The following is a 6,732-nucleotide window of genomic DNA, read 5'->3' on the forward strand; positions in this document are numbered from 1 at the left end:
CATTAAACCACACTGTCTTCACTCTGCGTTAGGAACACACTGTCTTCACTCTGCTCTATGAACACACTGTCTTCACTCTGCTCTAGACACACACTGTCTTCACTCTGCATTAGGAACACACAGTCTTCATTCTGCATTAAGAACACACTGTCTTCACACTGTTCTAGGAACAAACTCTCTTCAATTTGCTACATGCACCACAACAGCAACTCTGCGTTAGGAACACACTGTCTTCACTCTGCATTAGGAACACACTGTCTTCACTCTGCCTTAGGAACACTCTGTCTTCACTCTGATCCATGCACATAAACCGCAACTCTGCGTTTGCAACACACTGTCTTCACTGTGCTCTAGGAACACACTGTCTTCACTCTGCCTTAGGAACACACTGTCTTCACTCTGATCCATGCACATAAACCGCAACTCTGCGTTTGCAACACACTGTCTTCACTCTGCTCTAGGAACACACTGTCTTCACTCTGCTCTAGGAACACACTGTGTTCACTCTGCTCTAGGAACACACTGTCTTCACTGTGCTCTAGGAATACACTGTCATCACTCTGCGTTAGGAACACAATGTCTCCACTCTGCTCTAGGAACACACTGTCTTCTCTCTGCATTAGGAAAACAGTATCTTGACTCTGCTCTAGGAAAACACTGTCTTCACTCTGCATTAGGAACACACTGTCTTCACACTGCTCTAGGAACACACTGTTTTCTCTCTGCTCTAGGAACACACTGTCTTCACTCTGCAGTAAGAACACACTGTCTTCACTCTGCTTTAGAAACACACTGTCTTTACTCCGTGCTAGGAACACACTGTCTTCACTCTGCCTTAAGAACACACCGTCTTCATTCTGTTCTAGGAACACACTGTCTTCACTCTACGTTACGAACACAGTCTTCACTCTTCTCTAGGAACACACTGTCTTCACTCTGCTCCGTGCACATACACCGCAACTCTGCGTTAGGAACACACTGTCTTCACTCTGCTCTATGAACACACTGTCTTTACTCTGCTCCGTGCACATACACCGCAACTCTGCGTTAGGAACACAATGTCTTCACTCTCCTCTAGGAACACACTGTCTTCACTCTGCTCGATGCATATACACCGCAACTCTGCTTTAGGAACACACTGTCTTCAATCTGCTCCATGCATATACACCACAACTCTGCTCTAGGAACACACTGTCTACACTCTGCATTAGGAACACTCTGTCTACACTCTGCATTAGGAACATACTGTCTTCACTCTGCATTAGGAACACACTGTCTTTACTCTGTTCCATGCACATACACCGCAACTCTGCGTTTGCAACACACTGTCTTCACTCTGCTCTAGGAAAAAACTGTCTTCATTCTGTTCTAGGAACACACTGTTCACTCTGCGTTAGGAACACACTGTCTTCATTCCGTTCTTGGAACACACTGTCTTCACTCTGCATTAGGAACACACTGTCTTCACTCTGCTCTAGGAACACACTGTCTTCACTCTCTGTTCCATGCACATACACAGCTACTCTGCGTTAGGAACACACTGTCTTCACTCCGCTCTAGGAACACACTGTCTTCACTCTGCATTAGGAACACATTCTTCACACTGCTCTAGGAACACACTGTCTTCACTCTGCTATAGGAACACACTGTCTTCACTCTGCTCTAGGAATACACTGTCATCACTCTGCATTAGGAACCAAAGTCTTCACTCTGCTCTAGGAACATACTGTCTTCACTCTGCATAAGAACACACTGTCTTAATTCTGCTCTAGGAACACAGTCTTCAGTCTGCATTAGGAAAACACTGTCTTCACTCTGCTCTAGGAACACACTGTATTCACTCTGCATTAGGAACACACTGTCTTCACTCTGCATTAGGAACACACTGTCTTTCTCTGCTCCATGCACATACAGCGCAACTCTGTGTTTGCAACACACTGTCTTCACTCTGCTCTATGAACACACTGTCTTCACTCTGCATTAAGAACACACTGTATTCACTCTGCTTTAGAAAAACACTGTCTTCACTCCGTTCTAGGAACACACTGTCTTCACTCTGCCTTAGGAACACACTGTCTTTATTCTGCTCTAGGATCATACTGTCTTCACTCTACGTTAGGAACAAAGTCTTCACTCTGCTCCATGCACATACACCGCACTCTGCGTTAGGAACACACTGTCTTCACTCTGTGTTAGGAACACACTGTCTTCACTGTGCCTTAAGAAAACACTGTCTTCATTCTGCTCTAGGAACACACTGTCTTCACTCTGCGTTATTAACACACTCTTCATTCTGCTCAAGGAACACACTCTTTACTATGCTACATGCACAAACACCGCAAATCTGGGTTAGGAACAAACAGTCTTCACTCTGCTCTAGGAACACACTGTCCTCACTCTGCATTAGGAACACACTGTTTTCACTCTGCTCCAGGAAGACACTGTCTTCACTCTCTGTTCCATGCACATACACAGCTACTCTGCGTTAGGAACACACTGTCTTCACTCCGCTCTAGGAACACACTGTCTTCACTCTGCATTACGAACACATTCTTCACACTGCTCTAGGAACACACTGTCTTCACTCTGCATTAAGAACACACTGTATTCACTCTGCTTTAGAAAAACACTGTCTTCACTCCGTTCTAGGAACACACTGTCTTCACTCTGCGTTAGCAACACACTGTCTTCACTCTGCATTAGGAACACCCTGACTACACTCTGCTCTAGGAACACAGTCTTCACTATGCATTAGGAACAAACTGTCTTCACTCTGCTCTAGGAACACACTGTCTTCACTCTGCATTAGGAACACCCTGACTTCACTCTGCTCTAGGAGCATAGTCTTCACTATGCATTAGGAACACACTGCCTTCACTTTGCTCTAGGAAACAATGTCTTCCCTCTGCTCCATGCACATACAACGCAACTCTGCATTAGGAACACACTTTCTTCACTCTGATCTAGAAACACACTGTCTTCCTTCTGCATTAAACCACACTGTCTTCACTCTGCGTTAGGAACACACTGTCTTCACTCTGCTCTATGAACACACTGTCTTCACTCTGCTCTAGACACACACTGTCTTCACTCTGCATTAGGAACACACAGTCTTCATTCTGCATTAAGAACACACTGTCTTCACACTGTTCTAGGAACAAACTCTCTTCAATTTGCTACATGCACCACAACAGCAACTCTGCGTTAGGAACACACTGTCTTCACTCTGCCTTAGGAATATACTGTCTTCACTCTGCTCTCGGAACACACTGTCTTTTCTCTGCTCCATGCACATACACCGCAACTCTGCGTTAGGTACACACTGTCTTCACTCTGCGTTAGAAACACACTGTCTTCACTCTGCGTTAGGAACACACGGTCTTCATTCTGCACTAGGAACACACTGTCTTCACTCTGCTCTAGGAACACACTGTCTTCACTCTGCTCTAGGAACACACTGTCTTCATTCTGCATTAAAAACAGACTGTCATCACTCTGCGTTAGGAACACAGTCTTCACTCTCCTCTAGGAACACACTGTCTTCACTCTGCTCCATGCACATACACCGACTCTGCGTTAGGAACACACTGTCTTCACTCTCCGTTAGGAACACACTGTCTTCACTGTACATTAGGAACACACTGTCTTCACTATGCTCTAGGAACACACTGTGTTCACTCTGCTCTAGGAACACACTGTCTTCACTGTGCTCTAGGAACACACTGTCTTCACTCTGCTCTAGGAACACACTGTGTTCACTCTGATCCATGCACATAAACCGCAACTCTGCGTTTGCAACACACTGTCTTCACTCTGCTCTATGAACACACTGTCTTCACTCTGCATTAAGAACACACTGTATTCACTCTGCTTTAGAAAAACACTGTCTTCACTCCGTTCTAGGAACACACTGTCTTCACTCTGCCTTAGGAACACACTGTCTTTATTCTGCTCTAGGATCATACTGTCTTCACTCTACGTTAGGAACAAAGTCTTCACTCTGCTCCATGCACATACACCGCACTCTGCGTTAGGAACACACTGTCTTCACTCTGTGTTAGGAACACACTGTCTTCACTCTGCCTTAAGAAAACACTGTCTTCATTCTGCTCTAGGAACACACTGTCTTCACTCTGCGTTATTAACACACTCTTCATTCTGCTCAAGGAACACACTCTTTACTATGCTACATGCACAAACACCGCAACTCTGGGTTAGGAACAAACAGTCTTCACTCTGCTCTAGGAACACACTGTCTTTTCTCTGCTCCATGCACATACACCGCAACTCTGCGTTAGGTACACACTGTCTTCACTCTGCGTTAGCAACACACTGTCTTCACTCTGCATTAGGAACACCCTGACTTCACTCTGCTCTAGGAACACAGTCTTCACTATGCATTAGGAACAAACTGTCTTCACTCTGCTCTAGGAACACACTGTCTTCACTCTGTATTAGGAACACCCTGACTTCACTCTGCTCTAGGAGCATAGTCTTCACTATGCATTAGGAACACACTGCCTTCACTTTGCTCTAGGAAACAATGTCTTCCCTCTGCTCCATGCACATACAACGCAACTCTGCATTAGGAACACACTTTCTTCACTCTGATCTAGAAACACACTGTCTTCCTTCTGCATTAAACCACACTGTCTTCACTCTGCGTTAGGAACACACTGTCTTCACTCTGCTCTATGAACACACTGTCTTCACTCTGCTCTAGACACACACTGTCTTCACTCTGCATTAGGAACACACAGTCTTCATTCTGCATTAAGAACACACTGTCTTCACACTGTTCTAGGAACAAACTCTCTTCAATTTGCTACATGCACCACAACAGCAACTCTGCGTTAGGAACACACTGTCTTCACTCTGCTTTAGGAATATACTGTCTTCACTCTGCTCTCGGAACACACTGTCTTTTCTCTGCTCCATGCACATACACCGCAACTCTGCGTTAGGTACACACTGTCTTCACTCTGCGTTAGAAACACACTGTCTTCACTCTGCGTTAGGAACACACGGTCTTCATTCTGCACTAGGAAAACACTGTCTTCACTCTGCTCTAGGAACACACTGTCTTCACTCTGCTCTAGGAACACACTGTCTTCATTCTGCATTAAAAACAGACTGTCATCACTCTGCGTTAGGAACACAGTCTTCACTCTCCTCTAGGAACACACTGTCTTCACTCTGCTCCATGCACATACACCGACTCTGCGTTAGGAACACACTGTCTTCACTCTCCGTTAGGAACACACTGTCTTCACTGTACATTAGGAACACACTGTCTTCACTATGCTCTAGGAACACACTGTGTTCACTCTGCTCTAGGAACACACTGTCTTCACTGTGCTCTAGGAACACACTGTCTTCACTCTGCTCTAGGAACACACTGTGTTCACTCTGATCCATGCACATAAACCGCAACTCTGCGTTTGCAACACACTGTCTTCACTGTGCTCTAGGAACACACTGTCTTCACTCTGCCTTAGGAACACACTGTCTTCACTCTGATCCATGCACATAAACCGCAACTCTGCGTTTGCAACACACTGTCTTCACTCTGCTCTAGGAACACACTGTCTTCACTCTGCTCTAGGAACACACTGTGTTCACTCTGCTCTAGGAACACACTGTCTTCACTGTGCTCTAGGAATACACTGTCATCACTCTGCGTTAGGAACACAATGTCTCCACTCTGCTCTAGGAACACACTGTCTTCTCTCTGCATTAGGAAAACAGTATCTTGACTCTGCTCTAGGAAAACACTGTCTTCACTCTGCATTAGGAACACACTGTCTTCACTCTGCTCTAGGAACACACTGTTTTCACTCTGCTCTAGGAACACACTGTCTTCACTCTGCATTAAGAACACACTGTCTTCACTCTGCTTTAGAAACACACTGTCTTTACTCCGTGCTAGGAACACACTGTCTTCACTCTGCCTTAAGAACACACCGTCTTCATTCTGCTCTAGGAACACACTGTCTTCACTCTCTGTTCCATGCACATACACAGCTACTCTGCGTTAGGAACACACTGTCTTCACTCCGCTCTAGGAACACACTGTCTTCACTCTGCATTACGAACACATTCTTCACACTGCTCTAGGAACACACTGTCTTCACTCTGCTCTAGGAACACACTGTCTTCACTCTGCTCTAGGAATACACTGTCATCACTCTGCATTAGGAACCAAAGTCTTCACTCTGCTCTAGGAACATACTGTCTTCACTCTGCATAAGAACACACTGTCTTAATTCTGCTCTAGGAACACAGTCTTCAGTCTGCATTAGGAAAACACTGTCTTCACTCTGCTCTAGGAACACACTGTATTCACTCTGCATTAGGAACACACTGTCTTCACTCTGCATTAGGAACACACTGTCTTTCTCTGCTCCATGCACATACAGCGCAACTCTGTGTTTGCAACACACTGTCTTCACTCTGCTCTATGAACACACTGTCTTCACTCTGCATTAAGAACACACTGTATTCACTCTGCTTTAGAAAAACACTGTCTTCACTCCGTTCTAGGAACACACTGTCTTCCCTCTGCCTTAGGAACACACTGTCTTTATTCTGCTCTAGGATCATACTGTCTTCACTCTACGTTAGGAACAAAGTCTTCACTCTGCTCCATGCACATACACCGCACTCTGCGTTAGGAACACACTGTCTTCACTCTGTGTTAGGAACACACTGTCTTCACTCTGCCTTAAGAAA

The sequence above is a fragment of the Microtus pennsylvanicus genome, chromosome 2 (genome assembly GCF_037038515.1).
Source record: "Microtus pennsylvanicus isolate mMicPen1 chromosome 2, mMicPen1.hap1, whole genome shotgun sequence".
NCBI lineage: Eukaryota > Metazoa > Chordata > Mammalia > Rodentia > Cricetidae > Microtus > Microtus pennsylvanicus.